Below are 27,500 nucleotides of genomic sequence, written 5' to 3'. Positions count from 1 at the left end.
AAGCTACATTGCCCGATTTCAAGAATTCCTTATTTAACAGCATATGATTATACACTGGCAATAAAATGGGCGTGACTTCCTCCCTCATAAGTTTGTAAAAATCGCTAGAAAATCCATCTGGCCCTGGCGCTTTGTTATTCGTCAATGATTTAATGGTCGATATGATCTCTTGTTCCGTGATCAATGCATTTAATGCTTCTCTATCAGAGTCCGAGAGAGATGGTAACGTTAAGGAGTCCAGAAACTCCCTCCCCTCAGTCCTCTCCGAAGTGTCCTGTGCATATAGCGCAGTGTAATAATCTCCCAGTATATCATTGATGATCTTTGGATCTTTCTGTACTTCCCCGTTCCCATCTCTCAACCCCCCTATGTGAGTCGGGCGAAATTGTCCTTTCGCCATTTTGGCCAGCAGGGAGCCTGATTTGTTCCCATATCTAAAAAAAATGTGCAGTTGTTTGCTCTCTCTGGAACCTTTCTTTTTTATCCAGCCACATTTCAAACTCTGCCTTAGCCGTGAGCCAGTCCCCCCTAAGCGCTAGTGTAGAGTTTGCCAAGTACGCTGTGTATTTCATGCGAAGATTCCTACTAGACTCGTTATAATGCTTGTTGGTTTTTCGTTTAAGCGACGCCACATAAGAAATGATCCTCCCCCTCAGCACTGCCTTGGCTGTGTCCCAAAACAAGTGGCTGTTCTCTCTATGAGCTTGGTTTTCCTGACTATATTCCCATAACCACCCCTTCAAGCATGATTGAAAGGATTCATCAGTTGCCAAAAACTACGGAAATTTCCACAATATATCCGACCCCCTTTTAAATGTATCTGCCAAGATCAGAGAAACCGGTGAATGGTCTGAAATCACCAAGTCCTCTATGCGAGCACTAAGGATCCAAGGGAGGAGCACCGGAGAAGCCATAAAGTAGTCAATGCGCGACCATGCGGTATGCGCATGAGAAAAATTAGTGAATTCTCTACCTAATGGAAATTGTGTTCTCCATACATCTACCATGCCCGTGGAAGACAGTAATGGGGCCAAGACTTTATCGTGTGTTCTTTCAACCAATACCCTACCATCTCCCCTTCGCCTGTCCTCTGTTGTGCATAAGACTGAGTTAAGGTCCCCTCCCAGTAGAATCTGAGGTTCTTTATCCGCTAAAAGTTTTCCTTCCAGAAATTGAAAAAAGACCCAATTGTTGTCATTCGGTGCATATATACAGTACAAACTCACTCTCCCCATGGCGCCATCTAAGATCACATGCAAATATCTGCCCCCCTCATCCCGCTCAGAAGTAATCACAGAACATTCAATTCTTTTGTGTATGAGGAGTAAGACGCCCGCCTTGCCATTAACTGCTGGAGAGCCCATTACTGTGCCCACCCATAATTTGCGCATTCTCTGGAAATCACGTTCCAATAGATGGGTTTCCTGCAAAATCGCTATATCCGCTTTCAGCTTTTTCAGGTGGCGAAGAACCATCATGCGTTTATGTGGGGACTGCAGTCCCTTCACATTCCATGTTATTACTTTAGGCATCTCACAGTAATGGCAAAGCAAACCTCATCCACCGAGACCGTTCCCCCCCCTCCTTCCCCCTCCCTAAACATAAAACAGAATTGAAACCCCAACAACAAATCATTACTAGTTTCAGACTTCTCTTTTTTCGCACATTTTAGCGTGAAATCTCTGTACATTCCACTACTAGAAACCCCTTGGTATACCATGAACCCCCTGTATACCCGGAAAGTATCAACAACACCTTACACTCCCACCCGACTCCTTGCAAAAATTTCCTCAAGCCTCACTTCAGCTGCGCCCTCCCCTACCATTAACATCAGTAAACCTCAACCTCCGATGCACCGATAGGTATAACAATTATGTCTCAGACAATGCGAAACTTAAAATAACATGAGTCTCCTTCCATCACCGCCTGAGCATCTCCCTTCAATCCGGAGAAGAAGAGGTGAGACCCCTCCTGATACTCCTGTTTCTGGAACGTCCCCTGCGAGGCAGACCGTCTCTGTGTGTCTGGCTATCACCATTGTTGTCTTTGTACAAGCTTTCCACATATTTAGCCGCCTCCCCTGGAGAAGAAAACGATTCCACCCCACCACCGGGCTCGAAGATCCTGAGAATGGCGGGAAACATCAAAGAGAACCGAATGCGTTTCTGGACCAGTAGAGAGCACACCGTGCTAAAAGCCCGCCGCTTACGTGTAACCTCAGCCGAGTAATCTCCAAACATTAGGATTCTGTTGCCTCGTACTCTCACTTGTGCCGATGACCTTCGGTAGGCCTGTAACACATTCGTTTTATCCACATAGTCCAGGTACTTCACAATGACTGGACCCGGCGCCATCTTGGGTCACACTTCTCATCGGTCCCACTCTATGAGCTCTCTCCGCTCTCAGCGGGGCTGGCAATGCCAGCGCCTGAGGCAACTCCACCGCACACAACTTTAGCAGCTGGCCTGCTGGTATAGGCTCTGGGAGCCCAATAATACGTAAATTGCTCCTCCTCGAGCGATTCTCCAGGTCATCCACTTTATCAACCAGCTGTAGATTACAAGCTATCACCTTTTTCACCTCCTCCTGCATTCCCGCTAGCTCATCCTCCAATAAACTGAACCGTTGTTCCAAATCGTTAATTCGTTCCGCCTGAGCTGAAACATCCGACTGAATTTGGTGCAATAATTTCGACACCGTCGCCTCCAAAGAAGCTGTGATATCTGGGGCTATAAGTTTCGCTACTACCCTGGCCAAGACTCGACATGAAATGTCCATATTGTGAAACATAGTCTCAGGCTCACCTTCTTCCACTTCTGGCTGCACCAGAGGAGGTTGTGATGCCGAGCACGAGCTCGTACTCCTCGTGTTCCTGGCCGGCTCAGGCGCCATTTTCCCCAGCGGCAGCATGTCGTCAGTCTGCAGGGCCTGTGATTTTAATCCTGGGGTCCCGGTTTTCACCAGATATCTCTCCATACGCCGGAGAGAAGTCTGTACGTAGGGTAGTCGGCCAGCAGCCTCAGGTCAGGTATCAAAGCCTCGGGACCCCGGTTTTTGAGTCGGGTTAACGGAGCTCTCCTTACTCGCGTCTACTCATGTGCGCGCCGGAACCGGAAGTCCTTCCCTGTTATGACTTTTAATGCACGGTGTCCCTGTCTCTGGCTACAAAGAAACCGCTGTACCAACCTCTCCTGATGCTAAACCCTCAGTGTGCATATACACTACCGTTCAAAAGTTTGGGGTCACCCAGACAATTTTGTGTTTTCCATGAAAACTCACACTTATATTTATCAAATGAGTTGCAAAATGACTAGAAAATATAGTCAAGACATTGACAAGGTTAGAAATAATGATTTTTATTTCAAATAATAATTTTCTCCTTCAAACTTTGCTTTCGTCAAAGAATGCTCCATTTGCAGCAATTACAGCATTGCAGACCTTTGGCATTCTAGCTGTTAATTTGCTGAGGTAATTGGGAGAAATTTCACCCCATGCATCCAGAAGGTCCTCCCACAAGTTGGATTGGCTTGATGGGCACTTCTTGCGTACCATACGGTCAAGCTGCTCCCACAACAGCTCTATGGGGTTGAGATCTGGTGACTGCGCTGGCCACTCCATTACAGATAGAATACCAGCTGCCTGCTTCTTCCCTAAATAGTTCTTGCATAATTTGGAGGTGTGCTTTTCGTCATTGGCCTGTTGTAGGATGAAATTGGCTCCAATCAAGCGCTGTCCACAGGGTATGGCATGGCGTTGCAAAATGGAGTGATAGCCTTCCTTATTCAAAATCCCTTTTACCTTGTACAAATCTCCCACTTTACCAGCACTAAAGCAACCCCAGACCATCACATTACCCCCACCATGCTTGACATATGGCGTCAGGCACTCTTCCAGCATCTTTTCAGTTGTTCTGCGTCTCACAAATGTTCTTCTGTGTGATCCAAACACCTCAAACTTCGATTTGTCTGTCCATAACACTTTTTTCCAATTTTCCTCTGTCCAATGTCTGTGTGCTTTTGCCCATATTAATCTTTTCTTTTTATTAGTCCGTCTCAGATATGGCTTTTTCTTTGCCACTCTGCCCTGAAGGCCAGCATCCCGGAGTCACCTCTTCACTGTAGACGTTGACACTGGCGTTTTGCGGGTACTATTTAATGAAGCTGCCAGTTGAGGACCTATGAGGCGTCTATTTCTCAAACTAGAGACTCTAATGTACTTGTCTTGTTGCTCAGTTGTCCAGCGGGGCCTCCCAGTTCTATTTCTACTCTTGTTAGAGCCTGTTTGTGCTGTCCTCTGAAGGGAGTAGTACACTCCGTTGTAGGAAATCTTCAGTTTCTTGGCAATTTCTCGCATGGAATAGCCTTCATTTCTAAGAACAAGAATAGACTGTCGAGTTTCACATGAAAGCTCTCTTTTTCTAGCCATTTTGAGAATTTAATCGAACCCACAAATGTAATGCTCCAGATTCTCAACTAGCTCAAAGGAAGGTCAGTTTTATAGCTCCTCTAAACAGCAAAACTGTTTACAGCGGTGCTAACATAATTGCACAAGGGTTTTCAAGTGTTTTCTAATCATCCATTAGCGTTCTAACACAGTTAGCAAACACAATGTATCATTAGAACACTGGAGTGATGGTTGCTGGAAATGGGCCTCTATACACCTATGTAGATATTGCATTAAAAACCAGACGTTTGCAGCTAGAATAGTCATTTAGCACATGTATAGAGTGTATTTTTGATTAATTTAATGTTATCTTCATTGAAAAAAAACTGTGCTTTTCTTTCAAAAATAAGGAAATTTCTAAGTGACCCTAAACTTTTGAATGGTAGTGTATCAATTGTTATCCTTTTTTTTTTGGGAGGCAAGATGACCAAAAAACAGCAATTCTGGCATATTTTTTTAGTTCTTTTTATACAGCGTTCACCATGCGTTATAAATTACATGTTACCTTTATTCTGCATGTCAGTCCGATTCCGGTAACATCTAATTTATAGCACATTTTATGTTTTACAACTTTTTGCACAATAAAATAACTTTTGGAAAGAGAACGGATTTTTTCTGTTGCCAAGTTGTGAGAGCCATAACGGTTTTAAATTTTTCGTCGACGGAGCCGTATGAGGGCTTGTTTTTAGTGAGTCGAGTTATAGTTTTTATAGGTACCATTTTTAGGTACATGCAACTTTTTGTTCACTTTATTTCAATTTTTGGAAGACAAAGTGACCAAAAAATAGCAATTATGTCAGTATTTTTTAGTTATTTTTTTACGGCGTTCACTGTGCGGAATAAATAACGTCATATTTTTATAGTCAAGGTCGTTACGGTCGCAGCGATACCAAATATGTATGGCTTTATTATTTTTTTCAATAATAAATGACTTGAAAAGGGAAAAAGGGTGATTGCGTTTTGTGTTATTATTTTAAACTTTTATTGTATTTTTTACAACTTTTATTTTTACTTTTTTTACACTTTTCTTTAGTCCCACTAGGGGACTTGAAGGTCCAACTGTTTGTTTGATGTTCTAATACATTGCACTACCTATGTAGTGCAATGTATTAGAACTGTCAGTTGTTCACTGACAGCAAGCCGATCAGGCTCCGCCTCCAGGCGGGGCCTAATCGGCTATCGTAATGGCAGATAGGAAGCCATTGTTAGGCATCCTGTTGCCATAGTAACAGTCGCCAGCCTTGCCATCGTATGGCAGGGCTGCCGATTGCATACAAACCACTTTGATGCAGCGATTGCATTGAATCGCTTCATTGAAGGGGTTAATGGCAGGAATCGGAGCTAGCTCCGGTTCCTACCGATAGATCGGGGTGTCCGCTGTAACATACAGCGGACACCCACTGTTGATGACGCCGGCTCCTCTTCTGAGCCGGAAGCTGAGCCGGCGCCATCTTGCCGATGGTACCGGAAGCCTCCTGGGCCCCGCCGACAACGGGGCATAGGAGGATTCCGTTACTGACGGACCGGGAGGTAAGTATTAGCCCTCCGATCGCCTTTGCAGCCACCGGCAACCCAGCGATCACGTTGCTGGGGTGCCGGTGGCTATAAACTCCTCACATTCTGCGATCTCTATTGAACGCAGAATGTGAGGGGTTAATCGGTCGGATCGGAGGCTAGCTCCGGTCCTGGCCAATACCTCAGGGTGCCAGCTGTAACACTCCTGAGCCAGCTTCATCTCCTTCACGTACAGTTACGTGGAGATGCTGGAAAAGGCCATCTCCCATGACGTAACTGTACGTGAAATTGCTGGAAGGGGTTAAGGACTTCTTGCCTGGAATTGAGTGCTGCTGCCTTCGTGTGTGTGTGTGTGTGTGTGTGTGTGTGTGTGTGTGTGTGTGTGTGTGTGTGTGTGTGTGTGTGTGTGTGTGTGTGTGTGTGTGTGTGTGTGTGTGTGTGTAAAAACTTTGGACAGGTCCCCAAAAGGGGAGGTGGATCAGGGATCTTTATGGGGTTAAAAAACGGGTTTGTGTAGTGTTTTACACTTGTGAGGGGACACACTAATGTCTCTCAGGTCCGATCTCCTCAGAACTGTCATAATTGTGGAGTGACTGACCAATCACAGCGATTCCCTGGGGGGTAGAGTCGCGATTGGTCCCGCCGCCGATAGCTGTGACAATCAGCTGTATGTGACAGCTGAAGTCACTGTCCGGTCACTGTTTGTGTACAAGCGGTGACCGTTTAACCATCTGGGCGTTTTTACTTCTTTTACTAGCTGGGTGTTGTGATTCATCCACTTCTCTTCGTTAACACCCAGCTTCTGGCAGTGCACAGACACACAGCGTGTTCTCGAGAGATCACGCTGTGACGTCACTTCCTGCCCCAGGTCCTGCATCGTGTCGGACGAGCGAGGACACATCGGCACCAGGCGACAGAGGCTAAAGTTGATTCTGCAGCAGCATCGGCGTTTGCAGGTAAGTCGATGTAGCCTCTGTCGCCTGGTGCCGATGTGTCCTCGCTCGTCCGACACAATGCAGGAAGTGACGTCACAGCGTGATCTCTCGAACACGCTGTGTGTCTGTGCACTTCCAGAAGCTGGGTGTTAACGAAGAGAAGTGGATGATGCTGATTCGTCAGCATCATACACTTCTAGTCACAACGCCCAGCTAGTAAAAGAAGTAAAAACGCCCAGATGTACATACACAATACACGCCCACTTGTACATAACTTTAAACAAGCCCAGTTGTACTTAAGAGCCTCATTTGCATAAATATAAAAATGGTCATAACTTGGCCAAAAATGCTCGTTTTTGAAAAAACAAAACGTTACTCTTATCTACATTGCAGCGCCGATCTGCTGCAATAGGAGATAGGGGTTGCAAAATCTGGTGACAGAGCCTCTTTAAGCCTTTCACTGCAGAGGAAGTATATTTGTACATCCAGGTTCTGTGTCACTCTAAGGGCCTGTTCACTTCACGTTTGTGATGTTCGTTTAGCATGTATGTCGGGAGAGGTTTAGCGTGCACGTTGGGAGGTTTCCATAGGGCTTCATTAGGTGTAAAAAGGGTGTCTTTTCGGCCTCCGTCAGGCTGGTATACGTCAGAATAGCTTCTTTTTTTTTTTAAAGGATGGAATAATGTAGTAGACTATGCTTTTCCATCCTGGCGGATTCTACAGTTTTTAAAGTGAGACTATAGGTGACATATTCCACACTAGGGTATACGTCACAGGCAATAATGCCAATGTCTCTTTTGATCTAAACAATGTATGGAATTATCAGGATTATTATTAAATAGGTATTAATAGTTTCTATTAGGGTTGTCACGATCAGGTCCGGCCTTAGAATAGATGGCGCCCTGTGCGAAATTATCTTTCGGCACCCCACCCCATCATAAAAAAAATGCCCCATAAAGAAATATAATGCCCCACACAGTATAACGCCCCTTTAGTGCCCCCCATACAGTATAATAATATTTAATAACATAATATATTATAACCCCTTTAAGGACACAGTATTTTGTCCTCCTAATTGAGCCCACACAGAATTATGCCCCTTAAGTGCCACACACAGTATATTGCCCCCTTACCCTACACTCTAGAGAAATAACATTTTCCTCAGGGCACCCCTACCAAAAATTGTTTAGAGAAAGACAGAAAATGGCTAAAAGCAAGCACTACACTCTTAGGGTATGTTCACACAGCGTTTTTTGTAAGCCAAAAAAAATCTGCCTCAAAATTCCTTCATGAATTTTGAAGCAGATTTTGAAATGACGCAGTTATTTTACCTTTTTTTTTTTTTTTTAAGACGTTGAAGCTAATGCAACAGACGCAGGCAAAAAAGCACCAAACGTGCGCCACAGGTATTTTCTGCCTCCTATTAATTTCAATTGGAGCTCAGAGGTGGAAACCACTTGAAGACTATCAGCCCCCCACTCACAGTAAAATTACCATCAGCCCCCCACTCACAGTAAAATTACCATTAGCCCCCCACTCAGTAAAATGACCATCTGCTCCCCATTCACAGTAAAATGACCTTTAGCAGGGGCGTAACTAGGAAAGACTGGACCCCATAGCAAACTCTTGACCGGGGCCCCCCGGGGTGCCACAAGCAGCCCCCGTTATAAATCGTGCCCCCTGTAGAATGTGCCATACAGCCCCCTGTAGACAGTGCTATGTAGCCGCGCCTATAGACAGTGTCACACCCCATTTGTAGATAGTGCCCCCCCTTCCGCTTGTAGATAGTGACATACAGCCCCCTGTAGATAACGCCATAAAGCCCCCACTGTATATAGCGCTATACAGCTCCCACTGTATATAGTGCCACACAACAACTGGACGGACATCCAGTTCTCCCTGACTCACATCTCCTGTCTGCATCTCGATCGCAGACGGGAGTTGTTTTAACACCCCAGCATGCAGGCACAAGTGAGTTCTCTGGAGTTTAATTGTGGGGATTGTCCTCGGCGCGGCCGCTCGCAAAGCTGTGGCATGTTTACCATGCCCGGCAGGCTAGCGGTCGCGGGGAGGATCGATCTGTCACATTACACACACACCCCCTTGGTACGTCACAGAGGGGTGTGTCTGGGCAGGGCGGGCTAATGGGCAGTAATCAAATATAAAAGGCAGGGAATCCCTCATTACACTGACGGTACACGCCAGGGATAGGCGTTCTGTGTTTGCCTCCTACCAGGAAGGTTACATCACTTGCCACTGCAAGGGTGTTTTAACTAATGGACTCCCTTTTGCCACTGCAAACTTGCTCAAACCATTGAGTTTTTCCCTCGTGCAACGACAGCTGAGCAGGAAACTGAAATTTACTGCTCCATTGATTCAACATGCTCTGAATTATAGAGCATTCCTCTCCATATGAATCGACAGCCACACTCTAAGCAGCAAGCTCCAATTCTGGACATCAATGCTTCACTGACCTATCTCCCCTGAGGAATTGCCTGGTCAGCAAGAAACGCGTAGGGAGACCCACCTGTCGCTCTTTCACCATCCAGGAGAGGACGTAACACTATTTCTGGACACCTTGATGTGGAGGACTATTTACAGACAGAAACGGGGTAGGAGGACATTTGTCCCAACATTCCTTTCCTCCATATGTGACCAGAAGAACCATTCTAAATTGGGAAACCTTATAAAGGCGGACTGATCTTTATCTGCTGTCAATATAAATATATTTTTTGACAACAATTTGAAACGATGGGAAACAATTAAGTATATGTATGCAGTATTGGCAAATGGGTTCCTCATATTGTTTATATATCTGTTCATACCTATTTTATTCATACTAGTAAAAGTTATATGTTAGTACTCCGGATCTATTTTTTTCATTATACCGTAAGTCAACCTCCCGAGCAACGGCGGATATAAAAGCTAGTTTTATTAAAAAAACTTGATTTTATTGCGCAAACGCTGCAAAACATTAAAAAAAAACAACCTACATATGGTATCGCTGTAATCTTATCGACCTGCAGAATAAAGAAAAATTCTCATTTATAGCCCAGGGTGAACGCCGTAAAAAAAAAAGAATAAAAAACATTGTCAGAATTGATGGTTTTTGGTCACCTTTCTTGCCAAAAAATGTAATAAGAAGTGATCAGAAAACCGCATGTACCCCAAAATGGTACCAATGAAAACTACAGATTGCCCAGCAACAAATAAGCCCTCACACAGCTCAGTTGGAGAAAAAATTAAAAAGTTTAAGGCTCTCAGACTACAGCGATTCAAAATGTGCAGAGCGTTACAAAATATCGGATAACATCTGGCAACATTAATCAGTGCGACCCTGGCCACATATCTGTGGATTATTATTTATTTAGAGATATGTAATAGATGAATGCCCTCTTACAATTAATTGTAATATTTAGAGCAGAGAGAACCACACTAAGTGTACACCACCAAGGTAAATATGTATATAGAAAGTAGGGAAGGGACAGTGGGAAAGTCGTGTGGTTGAATAAAATGTAAAACATAATTTTTTTTTACTGATAATTGTATAATATTTAAAAAGCGCAATGTTGGATGAATAATTATCAGTGCCGATGTCCCCTCACTCACCACTGGAGACAGATTAATGTCTTATAATTAGCATACTCTGTATATGTAAATAAATAACGGATGCCTGTAACTGTTATATGACAAATTCTTAATGTCCTCCGTAGATAAATTACATTTTATTCAACCCCACGACTTTCCCACTGTCCCTTCCTTACTTTCTATACACTTATTATTTATTTACCCCATTATTATACCCTCTTATTATGCCCCTGATGTACTCCACACAGATTACATACGCCCCCACATTGTAAACTGAAATACCAGCAAAACTCCAAACAGAACTACTACTAAGCAAAATCTGCGCTCCAATATCCAAATGGCGCTCCCTCTCTTATGAGCTCTACAGCGTGCCCAAACAGCAGTTTATGTCCAAAGATATGGCATTGCCATACCCGGGAGAACCCAATTAACCCCTTCCTTCTTTAGCCACTTTTGACCTTCCTGACAGAGCCTCATTTTTCAAATCTGACATGTTTCACTTTATGTGGTAATAATGTCGAAATGCTTTCACCTATCCAAGCGACTCTGAGATTGTTTTCTCGTGACACATTGGACTTTATGTTACTGGCAAAATTAGCTCGATACATTCAGTATTTAATTGTGAAAAACACGAAAATATAGTGAAAAATTGCAAAAATTAGCATTTTTCTCAATTTAAATGTATCTGCTTGTAAGACAGGCAGTTATAACACACAAAATTGTTGCTAATTAACATCCCCCATATGTCTACTTTAGATTGGCATCGTTTTTTGAACATCCTTTTATTTTTCTATGACCTCACAAGGCTTAGAACTTTAGCAGCAATTTCTCACATTTTCAAGAAAATTTCAAAAGGCTATTCTTACAGGGGCCAGTTCAGTTGTGAAGTGGCTTTGAGGGCCTTATATATTAGAAACCCCCAAAAAGTCACCCCATTTTAAAAACTTCACCCCTCAAAGTATTCAAAACAGCATTTAGAAAATGTTTTAACCCTTTACACATTTAACAGGAATTAAAGCAAAGTAGAGGTGAAATTTACAAATTTCATATTTTTTTGCAGAAATAAGTTTTTAATACAATTTTTTTTATAACACAGAAGGTTTTACCAGAGAAATGCAACTCAATATTTGTTGCCCAGTTTCTGCAGTTTTAGGAAATATCCCAGATGTGGCCGTAGCGTACTACTGGACTGAAGCACCGGCCTCAGAAGCAAAGGAGCACCTAGTGGATTTTGGGGCCTTATTTTTGTTAGAATATATTTTAGGCACCATGTCAGGTTTGAAGGGCTCTTGCGGTGCCAAAACAGTGAAAATCCCCCAAAAGTGACCCCATCTGGGAAACTAGACACCTCAAGGAAATTATCTAGGGGTGTAGTGAGCATTTTGACCGCACAGGTTTTTTACAGAAATTATTGGAAGTAGGTCGTGAAAATTAAAATCAACATTTCTTCGAAGAAGATGTAGGTTTAGCGATTTTTTTTCTCATTTCCACAAGGACTAAAGGAGAAAAAGCACCGCAAAATTTGTAAAGCAATTTCTCCCGAGTAAAACACTACCCCACATGTGGTAATAAATGGATATTTGGACACACGGCAGGGCTTAGAAGGGAAAGAGCGCCGTTTGGCTTTTGGAGCTCAAATTTAGCAGGAATGGTTTGAGAGGCCATGTCACATTTACAAAGCCCCTGAGGGGACAAAACAGTGGAAACCCCCCACAAGTGACCCCATTTCGGAAACTACACCCATTGAGGAAATTATCTAGGGGTATAGTGAGCGTTTTGACCCCACAGGTTTTTTGCATAAATTATTGGAAGTAGGCTGTGAAAATGATCATCTAAATTTTTTCAAAGAAAATGTAGGTTTAGCTAATTTATTCTCATTTCCACAAGGACTGAAGGCGAAAAAGCACCGTAAAATTTGTAAAGCAATTTCTCCCGAGTAAAACAATACCCCACATGTGGTAATAAACGGCTGTTTGGACACACGGCAGGGCTTAGAAGGGAAAGGGCGCCATTTGGCTTTTGGAGTCCACATTTAGCAGGAATGGTTTGCGGAGGCCATGTCACATTTACGAAGCCCCTGAGGGGACAAAACAGTGGAAACCCCCCACAAGTGACCCCATTTTGGAAACGACACCCGTCAATGCATTTACCAAGGGGTGTAGTAAGCATTTTAACCCTGCAGGTGTTTTGTAGAAATTAGTGTTCACTTCGATGTTGCAGAGTGAAAATGGGATTTTCTTCCATAGATATGCCAATATGTGGTGCCCGGCTTGTGCCACCATAACAAGACAGCCCTCTAATTTTTATGCGGTGTTTCCCGGTTTTAGAAACACCCTACATGTGGCCCTAATCTTTTGCCTGGACATATGACAGGGCTCAGGAGTGAAGAGTACCATGCGGAGTGGAGGCCTAATTTGGCGATTTACAAAGTATTGGTTCACAACTGCAGAGGCTCAGATGTGAAATAATAAAAAGAAACCCCTGAGAAGTGACCCCATTATGGAAACTGCACCCCTCAAGGCATTTATTAAGAGGTGTAGTGAGCATTTTCACCCCACAGGTCTTTTCCATAAATGAATGCACTGCGGATGGTGCAAATTAAAAATTTATATTTTTCCCTAGATATGCCATTCAGTGGCAAATTTTTCATGCCAAGCTTATGACACTGGAGACACACACCCCAAAAATTGTTAAAAGGGTTCTCCCGGGTATGACGATGCCATATATGTTGAAGGAAACTGCTGTTTGGGCACGCTGTAGGGTTCAGAGCCGAGGGAGCACCATTTGGCTTTTGGAGAGCGGATTTTCCTTGGTACTAAATTTGTTTGAGTATTGCTGGTGTTTTATAATGTGGGGGTACATGTAAGCGGGGCGGAGTATATAAGGGGCATAGTCAGGTGGTATGAAAAAAATAAAATAATCCATAGATGTGTGTTACGCTGTGAAGCAATCCTTTCCGCACAGGCCAGTGTCGCACTGATAAATGGTGTAATTTCTTATCCCCCTTTTGGTCCACACTCTGCAATTTTGCTGGGAAGTTTTGTCCTGGTATAATACGGGCACCGTCGCTTCCAGCGGATATGTTTGGGCCCTCCCTTTCCTGGTTCCCTAATTTTAGGTCCTTGATAAATCGCCTCTTCAAACTGAAGAAATGTTCCCCTCGGGCACAACTGCATATTTTTTTATTTCCTGACTTATTGGAGCCATAACTAATTTTATTTTTCATAGACGTAGCGGTATGAGGGCTGGTTTGTTGCGGGATGAGCTGTAGTTATTATTGATACCATTTTGGGGTACATGTGACTTTTTGATCACCTTTTATCCTATTTTTTGGGATGCCAGGTAAACAAAAAAATGCAATTCTGGCACAGCTTTTTTCGTTTTTTTTATACAGCGTTCACCATGCGTTATAAATTACATGTTAACTTTATTCTGTGGGTCAGTACGATTCCGGCGATACCTATTTTATAGCACTTTTTTATGTTTTACAACTTTTTTCACAATAAAATTACTTTTGTAAAAAGAATGTATTTTTTTTCTGTCGCCAAGTTGTGAGAACCATAACGTTTTAATTTTTTTGTCGACGGAGGTGTATGAGGGCTTGTTTTTTGCGGGACGAGCTATAGTTTTTATAGGTACCATTTTTGGATACGTGCGACTTTTTGATCACTTTTTATTCTAACATTTGTAGGGCAAAGTGACTAAAAAACAGAAACTCTGGTAAAGTTTTTTACGTTTTTTTTTACGCTGTTCACCGCGTGCAATAAATAATACAATATTTTGATACCTCAGGTCGTTACGGTCGTGGCGATACCAAATACATATGGTTTATTATTATTTTTCAATAATAAAGGACTTGATAAGAGTAAAAGGGGGATTGTGTTTTATTTGATTACTTGAAACTTTTATTGTTTTCAAACTTTTATTTTTTGCACTTTTTTTTACACTTTTTTTACACTTTTTTTATACTTTTTTTACACTTTTCTTCAAGTCCCACTAGGGGACTTGAAGGTCCAACGGTCAGATTATTTTTTTTCTAATACATTGCACTACCTATGTAGTGCAATGTATTAGATCTGTCAGTCATTCACTGACAGCAAGCCGATTAGGCTTCGCCTCCCGGCGGGGCCTAAATCGGCTTCCGTAATGGCAGAGCAGGAGACCATTGTGTCTCCTGTTGCCATAACAGCAGTCGCCAGTCCCGATTGCCTGTCAGGGCTGGCGATCTGCTAGTAACCGCTACGATGCAGCAATCGCTTTCGATTACTGCATCAAAGGGGTTAATGGCGGGGATCGGAGCTAGCTCCGGTTCCTGCCGTTACAGGTGGATGTCAGCTGTACAGTACAGCTGACTTCCACCGCTGATGACGCCGGATCAGCTCTTGACCCGGCGCCATCTTGCCGGCAGCTACGGAAGCCGATCAGGCTCCGCCGCCGGGCGGATCTTGACCGGCTTCGGTGCTAGGCAGACCGGGAGGCCAGTATTAGTCCTCCGGTTGCCATTGCAGCCACCGGAACCCCGGCAATTTCATTGCTGGGGCTCCGATGAGCTGCAAACACCTTAAGTGCAGCGATCGCGTTTGAGCGCTGCACTTAAGGGGTTAATGGCGGGGATCGAAGCTAATTTCGGTCCCCGCCGTTACAATTGGATGTCAGCTGTAAGATACAGCTGAGATCCGGTGATGATGGCACCGACTCAGCTTCTGAGCCAGTGCCAAACATTTGACGTACATGTACGGCATTTTGCGGGAAGTCAATGCTTTCCATGACGTACATGTACGGCAAGTGTCGGGAAGGGGTTAATATTTTATGAGGTATTTGTCTTCAGTGGGACAAACTGGGCACAACATATTGTGCACTAAAATGGCTTATCAGTGGAAAATTGTAATTTTCACTCCGCACCATCCGTTGTGTGTGAACCCCTTCGTGCACCACGACTTAAAGAGACTCTGTCACCACATTATAAGTGCCCTATCTCCTACATAAGGAGATCGGTGCTATAATGTAGGTGACAGTAATGCTTTTTATTTAAAAAAAAGATATTTTTTCACAAAGTTAGGAGCGATTTAAGTTTATGCTAATGAGCTTTCTTAATGCCCAAGTGGGCGTACTTTTACTTTCGACCAAGTGGGCGTTGTACAGAGGAGTGCATGACGCTGACGAATCGGCATCATGCACTCCTCCATTCATTTACACTGCACTAGCGATATAGATATATCGCTATGTGCAGCCTCATACACAAGCCCTAACATTACTACAGTGTCCTGATAATAAATACACATGACCATTCAGCCTGGACGTCATGTGTACTCAGAATCCTGACACTTCTGACTCTCTTTTTTTGTGAGATTCCGGCAAGTGAAACCAAATCTCGTTTAGCTCCGTGATCTCGCGAGATTTCGTATCCGTTGCTGGAATCTCACAAAAAAGAGTCAGAAGTGTCAGGATTCTGAATACACATGACGTCCAGGCTGGATTTCATGTGTATTCATTATCAGGACACTGTAGTAAAGTTAGGGCTTGTGTATGTAGCTGCACATAGTGATATAACTATATCGCTAGTGCAGTGTAAATGAATGGAGAGGAGTGCATGATGCCGATTGGTCAGCGTCATGCACTCCTCTGTACAACGCCCACTTGGTCGAAAGTAAAAGTACGCCCACTTGGGCATTAAGAAAGCTCATTAGTATAAACTTAAATCGCTCCTAACTTTGTGAAAAAAGATCGTTTTTTTTAATAAAAAGCATTACTGTCACCTACATTATAGCGCCCATCTCCTTATGTAGGAGATAGGGCACTTATAATGTGGTGACAGAGTCTCTTTAATAGCATGTCGTGGTGTGGGGGGATGTATGGAGCGGGCTCACGCGCTGAGCCCGTGCCATACGTTGCGGGTGTCAGCTGTGTATTGCAGCTGACACCCGGGACTGACAAACATGAACAGCGATCACGCTGTTACAGGAGCCTGTAAAAATGACAATATACTGCAATAAATTAGTATTAGTATTAATATAGTATTAGTATTGATCGCTGGTTCAAGTCCTCTAGGGGGATTAATAAAATGTGTTTAAAAAAAAAAGTAAATAAAGTTATCAGTGAGAAAAAATATATATATATTTCAAGTCCAAAAGAAAACCCTTTTCCCATTTTTTTCGCTAAAGCAATGTAAAAAAGACAAAAAATTGGTATCACTTCGTCCATAAAAGTCCGAACTATTACAATATACCATTATTTAACTTGCACGATCAACGCTGTAAATAATAAAGAATTTAAAACTCCAAAATTTCTGTTTTTTGGTCACCTTCTCTCTAAAAAAAAAATATTAATAAAAGTGCTCAAAAAGTTATGTAGCAAAAAAATTGTACTAATAAAAACTACAGCTTGTCCCGCAAAAAATAAGCCCTCACGACTCTCAATCGAGTAAAAAAAAAAAAAAGTAATGCCTCTCGGAATGTGGTGTAACAAAACGATTTATTTTTTTAACAAATCGTTTTTACTTTGTAAAAGTAGTAAAATATAAAAAAATATATCAATTTGGTATCACCGTAATTGTATCGACTCGCAGAAAAAATGTTGTCGTTTTTACTGCACAGTGAAAGCAGTAAAAACAAAACCCAAAAACCAATGTGAGGAATCAGTTTTTTCCAGTTTCAACCTGCATGAATTTTATTTCAGTTTCCCAGTATATTAAATGGTACTTTAAATGGAAACTACAACTCCTCCCGCAAGTAATAAGCCCTCACACGACTCTATTGATGGAAAAATAGATAAGTTATGGCTCTTAAAATGCAGAGAGTGAAAAATGAAAATAAAAAAGCAAAAAATGTATCCGTACAGAAAGGGTTAATTAATTTTGAATTAAAAAAAAACCATTTATGACCATGTGGGGTATGGCCGTACTCGGGAGATATTGCTTTACAAATATTGGGGTGCTATTCTGCAAAAGACCTGTGGGGTCAAAATGCTGACTATACCCCTAGATAGATCCCTTAAGTGGTGTAGTTTCCCAAATGGGGTCACTTTTGGGGGTTTCCACTCTTTTGGTCCCTCAGGGGCTTTGCAAATGCGACATGACACCCGAAAACCATTTCAGCTAAATTTGAGCTCCAAAAGCCAAATAGCGCTCCTTCCCTTCTAAGCCCTGCTGTGTGTCCAAACAGCAGTTTATTACCACATATGGGGTATTTTCGTAATCGGGGAAATATTGCTTTACAAGTGCTGGGTTGTTTTTTCTCCTTTATTCCTTGTAAGAATTAAAAATGTCTACGTTTTTCAGAGTAGATTTTAATTTTCACAGACTAATTCAAATACATTTAGCAAGAAAACTGTGGGGTCAAAATGCTAACTATACGCCTAGATTAATTCATTGAGGGGTTTAGTTTCCAAAATGGGGGTCACTTTTTTGTTTTTTTTACTGTTTTGGCACCACAGGACCTCTTCAATCCTGACATGGTGCCTAAAATATATTTGAAAAAAAAGGAGGACCCAAAATCCACTAGGTTGCTACTTTGTTTCTGAGGCCTGTGTTTCAGTCCATTAGGACACTAGAGCCACATGTGGGATATTTCTACAAACTGCCCAATCTGGGCAATATATATTGCGTTGTATTTCTCGTGTAAAACCTTCTGTGTTACAGGAAAAACTGTATTACAAATGAATTTTGGTAAATTTCACCTCTACTTTGCTTAATTCCTGAGAAACGCTTATGGGGTTAAAACACTTTCTGAATCCTGTTTTGAATATTTGAAGGAATTTCAAAATGGGGTGATTTATGGGGACTTTCTACTATATATGGCCGTCAAAGCCACTTCAGAAGTGAACTGGTCCCTGAAAAAATGGCCTTTTGAAATTTTCTTGAAAATATGAGAAATTGCTGCTAAAGTTCTAAGCCTTGTAATGTCCTGGAAAAATAATACAATGTTCCAAAAACGATGCAAACATAAAGTAGACATACGGGATATATGAAATCGTAACTATTTTGTGCGGTATTAATGTCTGTCCTACAAGCAGATACATTTAAGATTAGAAAAATGCTAATTTTTGCAAATTTTCTCTACATTTTGGTGTTTTTCACACACAAATATTGGATTTATTGACCAAATCTTTTTTTTTACTAACATAAAGTACAATAGTCACAAGAAAACAATCTTCGAATCACTTGGATAGGTAAAAGCATTCCCAAGTTATTACTACATAAGGTAACACATATCAGATTTGAAAAAATCTGCTTCGTCCTCGAGGCCAAAACAGGCTCAGTCCTGAAGGGGTTAATGTTTATTGTAAAAAAAAAAGTGTGTCATTTTTAAAAATTTAACATTACATTCTTTTTTTTTTTATTATTTTTAAACTTTAATGTACAGGCATATATCTATCTATATGCCAGTACATTAGCCTGTGTACTGATAGTACATAGGTATATCCTAACAACTGCCTATGTATGCCCTAAAACAGGAAATATGGTCAGACAGCCCTGGGGTCCTTCAATGGACCCTGGACTCTCTGCCCAAATATAGTATGTCCATCGACCCGTCGCAGGGATTCCCTGTGAAGCAATCCAAAGGGCATTCCCCTTCTCATTTACCCCTTGAATGCTGCGGTCAGCTTTGATCACAGCATTCAAGGGAATAGTGGCAAAGATGAGAGGTTTCTCTGATCTCCGCTATTAGAGTGGGGCTGTGGCTGTGCAATACAGACATTGCCCCGCTCCTGACAACAAGTGTGGGCGTGTGGTCAGCATAAGGTGATGTGACCAGCGCTGCACTAATAAGCAGCGATGCAGGCACGGAAGACAGAACTTGGGGGTGTTTTGTAGTGTGCCCGCAATGTTCTCTGTCTTCAGCTATCATTAGTGCAGCGCTGGTTGCATCACATCATGCTGACCGCGCCCGCGCATATTTATCAGGACTCAGGAGCAGGGCAATGGCTGTATTAGACAGCCGCAGCCCCGCTCTGACTACATTTATGTGTTACTATACTTAGCTGTGCGGCCGCACAGCTTAGTATCGAAATACATCAAGTCACGGTATTGAACCGTTTGAGGGTGCACGGTATCGAAACAGTGTAGAAATTTCGATGCACCTTGCCACCCTAGTTTCTATCTGTCATCAGATTTTGTTAGCAATGTGCTTCAACCATAGTATAATAAATGAGTATTTTATTCCTGAGTGAGATAAACTACTTTGTATATTATGTGATTTCTTGACCAGCATACTGTATTACATTGAGCCTGACATATGTTGTCAATCTGAATTTTTACATTTAATACATGCAGTGATTTTGTAAGTAGACTTATAAACTGTCATGTATAATCAAGATGATCGGACATTGATATCTGATTATTTGAAAAAGGTATTTTTCAGACTGAAACGTCACATTTTAATTGTTACAAGCAGAGAAAAGGAGTGCCGGGTTTTACTTGAAATATTTATATGGATTGGAATCCCAGCTGTGCTCCCAAATGCAGAGGATAGGAAAAAAAACTATGATCCAGCACTGATAGTTTAAAAGGAAACAATGTTCCAATTTTATTCCAAAAAAGTTTAAAATTCCATAGTATTTGATGGACAGTACTTTCTTCAGCTTAGAGGGGTGTCAGTGGAGGCGAAATTTTTGCCCTCATTGGCAAACCCCGTTATGGCATGGTGGGAGGAGTATACTATTTTTTCGTCGGACATCCCTTTCAGTGGCAATGTTCACTGGTGTGGCAGATACATAGACAACCTCTTATTGATATGGGAGAGCGATGTGTCTGCCATACCGGTGTTCATGAATTACCTTAATGATAAGGAGTGTAACCTAAGGTTTACATATACTTTTCACAAAAATACCATCTGTTTTCTGGATCTAGAATTGACGGGTAGAGAGGAGGAGATTGTTTGCTCTAAAACATTTCGTAAACCTATTTCAGGAAATACTTTTCTTCATGCCAACAGCAATCTTCCAAAGCAAACAATTTCCTCTATCCCGGTAGCTGAAATGTTTAGAGTCAGGAGGAACTGCAGCAATGATCACAGTTTCAAAATTCAACAACAAATTTGCCACAGACTTCATAATAGAGGCTATGGAATAAGTCCATAGTAACATCGAAATCCTGTAACCAATTGTTGTTTGACAGAAAACAGCTCCCTGTTTTGGGTTTGGATAAACCTACATTAGTTCTACAATATAGCAATCAATTTGCACAAATCAAAGATATTGTATTAAAATATGTTCCTATCCTGTTGAAGGATGAGCATCTGGATGCCATATTAAAACAGGGTTGCCGCGCAGTATCACGCAGAGCGCCGACAATAGCTAATTCACTTTCCCTGTCTTTTTTATTTTCATCTTGAGACGAAGACTACTTGGTTGTACCATAGAGTATTTTACAGATGTAGCTCCAATCCCTGTAAAATATGTTCATTTGCTCAGTCAACTAAAAATTTTCATGATTCAGAAGGTGCCAAGAACTTTGCTATAAAAACATACATCAACTGCAATAGTGAGTTTGTGATATATGTCATCTAATGCACTGATTGCAGCTTGACGTATGTTGACTGAAAGATGAGGAAATTCAAAACAAGGATTCTTGAACACCCTGGTTATGTTAGGAATCCCACAATCACTAACATCTCCAATGCAGCCAGACACTTCATTACACACCACGATAGGTCAGTCAAATCATTCAGTACTTATGCTATAGAAAGGTTTAGCAATCCAGTCCGAGGGGGTAATTTTAGACATATCCTGCTAGATAAGGGAGGCCTTTTGGATTTATGGTCTCAAAACCAGGCATCCACTGGGCCTCAATCTCAGAAAAGAACTGATGTTCCACTACTGATTCATCCTACTCAGAATCAATGACCTCTCTAAATGCCAAAATAGAGAACAAGACGATACCAATTTATTATATTTATTATTCTTCTCAAGGAAAGTAGTTTCATATCAGAAGTTAACTACACTCTGTGGATTATTGTAAGCAAAACAGTACAGGTATTATACAGAAAGAATGTGTATGTTTTGATATTGATAAGATTGGATTAACATTATTTTTCCGCCCAAACACATGTATAATCCCGTTAGGACGCAGCTTGTTTTGGTCTTGTGGCACACTGATTTTTTCCAAATCTGACGTGTTAATTTATGTGGTAATAACTTCGGAACGCTTATACCGATCCAAGCGATTCTGAGTTTGTTTTCATGTGACATATTGTGCTTCAAGGAATTTATCTAGGGGTGTCGTTAGCATTTCAACCCCTTTTTTTTTACGTTAAATTGAATTAGTCTGTGAAGATGAAAATCTACTTATTTTCTGAAAAAACATACATTTTTTTTAATTTTTACAAGGAATAAAAGAGAAAAAGCACCCCAACATTTGTAAAGCAATTTCTCCCGATTACGACAATACCCCATATGTGGTAATAAACTTCTGTTTAGCCCCACGGCAGGACTCAGAAGAGAAGGAGCGAAATTTGTTGCGCAGATTTTGCTGGAATGGCCTTCAGGTGCCATGTCGTGTTTGCAGAGCTCCTGAGGTACCAGTACAGTGAAGTGACCCCATTTTGGAAACTGCACCCCTCAAAGAATTTATGTAGGGGTGTGATCACTTATATGACCCCATAGTTTTGCTGGCTTGAAAATAAAATTTAACATTTTTTACAAATGTGCCATTTTTTTGGGCAGATTTTTCAGACACAGCATTCAAGTGAAGTAAAGCGCCTCAATATTTCTGGGGTATTTCTTCTGACTTCAGAAATACTCCCAAAGTGGTCTAAATATGTTGTCTGGACACATAGCAGTCCCTGGAAGTGAAGAAGCACCACATGGATTTTGAGGCCTTATTTTTACTTGGATGATTTTTAACCACAAGCATAGGCCTAAAAAATTGTGCAGATCATACACATTTGTTATTAGTATTAGGTATTCATCTAGGGGTATAATGAGGGTTTTTCGTTTTGTTAGGTTTCAAAAGTATAATTTTTTTAATCCAGGAAGGGTTTTGATTGACAGGTGTCGCACTGTCTGATATGTGGTTATTATGGCTATTACGGATTCCCCGTTTTGCACAGACACAGCACCTTTTTTGTGCCCTCCGTTTTTTTGGTGTTGCAGGCACTTCACTTTTAAAGTGCTGCCCAGGAACGATACTGCAAGAACTACTTGAAGCAGCAGAAAAATAAATTGTATAATTTTTTCTTGGTACTCCAAGTAGGTGGCCAGCTTTACGGAAAATGAAAATTGAATTGTACAGTGCCATCTGTACAAGGTACACTGACAATTTTTTGTACCAAATTTTTATTTTCCGCATGGCACTAAACTGTTTTAACACCTGGTCATTCAGGTCAACCCCCCCCCCCCCCCATGAATTTATTATATGCCTGAATGCATATAGGCTTCATCGTGGATGTTGTAAATCCATGTGTGAGGACAGGGGTGCAGCTGGCGTCATGCATAGGTGCCAGCATGCATACATCTTTTTTTATCCCGGTATTTCAGACACAGGACCCCTTCCTGCAGCAATGCCCTGCTTTCTCCAATTTCCAGGGATTGGCTTATGAGGGTCTTGGGAAGGTGCAGCTGGTTTTTTCAGACCGTCCCACGTGCCACAGGTTTTTTTTGTCTTTTAGACATTTGAACAAGGGTACACTTGTGTACCAGTTGCCCACGTACTAGTTGTACCCTTGATCTAACAGTGGGTGCAGGAGGTCCCACACTATCTTGTTGTGGACAGGACAGGGGGACAATTTGGGGGCTGTGTTGTCCTGTCCTTCCCCTCATAGATACGGAAAGCATGTGTGTATCTCAGACTCACACAGCTTGTAGACTTTGATCCTGTACCAGGCGCGCTTATTGGGCAAATATTGGCAAAACTTCAGCCCACCCTTGAAGTGCATCAGGGATTCATCAACTGAAATTTCTTTGTCGGGAGTGTAGATTTCGGGAAATTTTGGGGAAAAAATTTTGAGGGACCTAATTTAAAAAAAAGTCTGTCGGAAATTGGGGTCATCCTGGGGAGGCATTGGGAGTTGTCACTAAAGTGCAGACATTTTTGGATGGCCTCAAAGCGGGGCCTGGTCATTGCATTTCGGTACAACGGACAATGATATAAAAGGTCCGTGGACCAGTAGGATCTAACGTTGGGCTTTTTAGTGAGACCCATGTTGAGGACTAACCACCAATATTTTTGCATTTCTGCACAATAAGTTGGTTGCCAACGATTGGGCTGAGCATAAAAGGAGTTTTGGTGTTCGGCTATAAATTGGTGGGCGTAGATGTTGGTTTGGTCCACCATAAGCTCTATCAAATTTTCGGTAAAGAACAATTATATATATCCAATTACAGGCAGTCCTTCCGTCTGCACATGAATTCCTGTCGCAGCGGTAAATTCTGCACTATGGGGGTGTAATTGGTTGGGGGGGTGACCAATCACTGCTGGCAGTACCAGGGTCAGGCAGTTTCAGGGTCAGGCAGAACCTGGGCACTAACCCTCCTGCAACTACGAAGAGGTTCCTCACTGTCACTAGAGGAGGAGGAGAAGGATGAGAGAAAGAACTCTGGTTCCTCACCGCTCGCAGAGTCCGTATCTGATGCAACCATGGCACACGCCTCTTCAGCGGTGGAACGCTTCGCAGCCATTTTATTAATTTGTGTGTAAATATACACTACCGTTCAAAAGTTTAGGGTCACTTAGAAATTTCCTTATTTTTGAAATGTGAACAATACCAATACTTATACTTACCTACTCACACACAAACAACCACACACAAACATATACACAAACACATATAAACACACACCCATATATTACACAAACACACATACACACATAAACACATACACACATAAACACACAAACATATACACAAACACATACACACAAACACCCATATATACACAAACACATATGCAAACACAAAAACATATACACACAAACATATACACAAACACACCCACATATGCACAAACACACCCATATATACACAAACACACACACATACACTACCGTTCAAAAGTTTAGGGTCACTTAGAAATGTCCTTATTTTTGAAAGAAAAGCACAGTTTTTTTCAATGAAGATAACATTAAATTAATCAATACATGTGCTAAATGACTTCTAGCTGCAAACGTCTGGTTTTTAATGCAATATCTACACAGGTGTATAGAGGCCCATTTCCAGCAACCATCACTCCGGTGTTCTAATGGTACATTGTGTTTGATAACTGTGTTAGAAGGCTAATGGATGATTAGAAAACACTTCAAAACCCTTATGCAATTATGTTAGCATCGCTGTAAACAGCTTTGCTGTTTAGAGGAGCTATAAAACTGACCTTCCTTTGAGCTAGTTGAGAATCTGGAGCATTACATTTGTGGGTTTTATTAAACTCTCAAAATGGCTAGAAAAAGAGAGCTTTCATGTGAAACTCAACAGTCTATTCTTGTTCTTAGAAATGAAGGTTATTCAATGCTAGAAATTGCCAAGAAACTGAAGATTTCCTACAACGGTGTGTACTACTCCCTTCAGAGGACATCACACAAAGGCTCTAACCAGAGTAGAAAGAGAAGTGGGAGGCCCCACTGCACAACTGAGCAACAAGACAAGTACATTAGAGTCTCTAGTTTGAGAAATAGACGCCTCACAGGTCCTCAACTGGCAGCTTCATTAAATAGTACCCGCAAAACACGAGTGTCAACTTCTACAGTGAAGATGCTGGCCTTCAGGGCAGAGTGGCAAAGAAAAAGCCATATCTGAGACTGGCTAATAAAAGGAAAAGATTAATATGGGCAAAAGCACACAGACATTGGACAGAGGAAGATTGGAAAAAAGTGTTATGGACAGACGAATCGAAGTTTGAGGTGTTTGGATCACACAGAAGAACATTTGTGAGACGCAGAACAACTGAAAAGATGCTGGAAGAGTGCCTGACGCCATCTGTCAAGCATGGTGGAGGTAATGTGATGGCCTGGGGTTGCTTTGGTGCTGGTAAAGTGGGAGATTTGTACAAGGTAAAAGGGATTTTGAATAAGGAAGGCTATCACTCCATTTTGCAACGCCATGCCATACCCTGTGGACAGCGCTTGATTGGAGCCAATTTCAACCTACAACAGGACAATGACCGAAAGCACACCTCCAAATTATGCAAGAACTATTTAGGGAAGACGCAGGCAGCTGGTATTCTATCTGTAATGGAGTGGCCAGCGCAGTCACCAGATCTCAACCCCATAGAGCTGTTGTGGGAGCAGCTTGACCGTATGGTACGCAAGAAGTGCCCATCAAGCCAATCCAACATGTGGGAGGGCCTTCTGGAAGCATGGGGTGAAATTTTTCCCGATTACCTCAGCAAATTAACAGCTAGAATGCCAAAGGTCTGCAATGCTGTAATTGCTGCAAATCGAGCATTCTTTGACGAAAGCAAAGTTTGAAGGAGAAAATTATTATTTGAAATAAAAATCATTATTTCTAACCTTGTCAATGTCTTGACTATATTTTCTAGTCATTTTGCAACTCATTTGATAAATATAAGTGTGAGTTTTCATGGAAAACACAAAATAGTCTGGGTGACCCCAAACTTTTGAACGGTAGTGTATATGTAGTTTATACACACACGTTGCTATAACAAACCATTGTATAACAAAGATTTATTTTCTATTTTCTATTTTTCACATAAAACACTAAATAACGCTTGCTAACACTTGACACACTTAGTTTTGTTTCGTTTTTTTTTTTTAACGAAAAACACTATTTTATTTTTTATAACACTTTGTGTCAGTAAGTGGTACTAACGCTGACTAACTGACAAGTGACGAGACTGACAGTGACGGATTGACACTGACAAGTGACCCGAACGACCGTGACAGATTGACACCAAGTGACGCAACGGACGCTACAGATTGACGCCAAGTGACGCTACGGATTGATGCTGACTAACTGACAACTAATGCGACTAATTGACGTAGACGACTTAGACTACTACCTAACAACGAAACTATTTTTAGTGATTTATGGATGGGAAAAAAAAAAGTCTCTCTTATACACTGGGAGGTGTGTGGGGTCACACATTAGGAACAGGGGAGAGGGAAACTAGGGGTTAATTCTTAAACTTTGTGTGGGGCGCACAACATGACACAGGCTCTGATCTCTCCAACTTCTCTTCACCAACAAAGCGATCAGAGCCTGTGTCTTGTATTTTTTTCCCGCCCTGGGTTTTTCAAACGCACTTTGATTGGTTTGTCTGAACAGACCCACCAATGACAGCAATCTCCGGCAATGGACCACTGCTATTGGTCCATTTCCGGTCACATGGGCAGGAGGGGTTCCATAGTAACTGTTTCCGGACTAATTTCAAGTCCCGGGAACGGTTTTTAACACTTTATTTGCAGAAACGATATAATCGGTGGATCTGTACAGATCCACCGATTTACATTGATCGCCGGCATTGGACCGCTTTTACGAGTCCATTACCGGTGACTGGGAAGTGTTAGCTGTTGGAGGGGGGGTATTTTTTACCCACCCCCGGCTAAAAACGCACTGTGATGGGTGGCTCTGAACAGTCCCACCAATCACGGCAATCGCCGGAAATGGACCGCTGTTATTGGTCCATTGCCAGTCACATGGGGCAGGGGGGGTCCGTAGTAACCGTTTCGGGACTAATTACAAGTCCCAGGAATGTTTTTTAACATTTTATTTGCAGAAATTATGTAATCAGTGGATCCGTACAGATCCACCGATTACATCGATCGACGGTAATGGACCACGTTTACGGGTCCATTGCCGGTGACTGGGGAGTGTTAGCTGTTGGGGACGGCTGACCTCATTCCCGATGCAAGCTGTCATCGACGGTGTGCACCAGAAACCACACAGTAACTGTAAGTCCTGGTGCGCTAAGACACTAGCCACCTGGATGTATAGTTGCGTCGTGGTGCGCTTAGGAGTTAATGTATTTTAATGTTTTTTTATTAGTCTTTCCATATTACCCCTTGTTTTCTGCCCATACGATCTCTGTCAAGTTTACATCCGGTCGCAAAAAATATGCAACAATGTTTAC

General features: G+C 42.0%; 1 protein-coding gene across 4 annotated transcripts in view; it reads left to right on the top strand.

Moving 5' to 3' along the window:
• The window catches only part of FAM234A (family with sequence similarity 234 member A), a 197,229-nt gene that overhangs the window by 160,545 nt on the left and 9,184 nt on the right, over positions 1 to 27,500 (top strand). The window lies entirely within an intron of this gene.

Source organism: Rhinoderma darwinii, chromosome 6, assembly GCF_050947455.1.
Source record: "Rhinoderma darwinii isolate aRhiDar2 chromosome 6, aRhiDar2.hap1, whole genome shotgun sequence".
Lineage (NCBI taxonomy): Eukaryota > Metazoa > Chordata > Amphibia > Anura > Rhinodermatidae > Rhinoderma > Rhinoderma darwinii.
The sequence above is the reverse complement of the archived record's forward strand: the minus strand, read 5'-3'. Positions and strand labels throughout refer to the sequence as shown.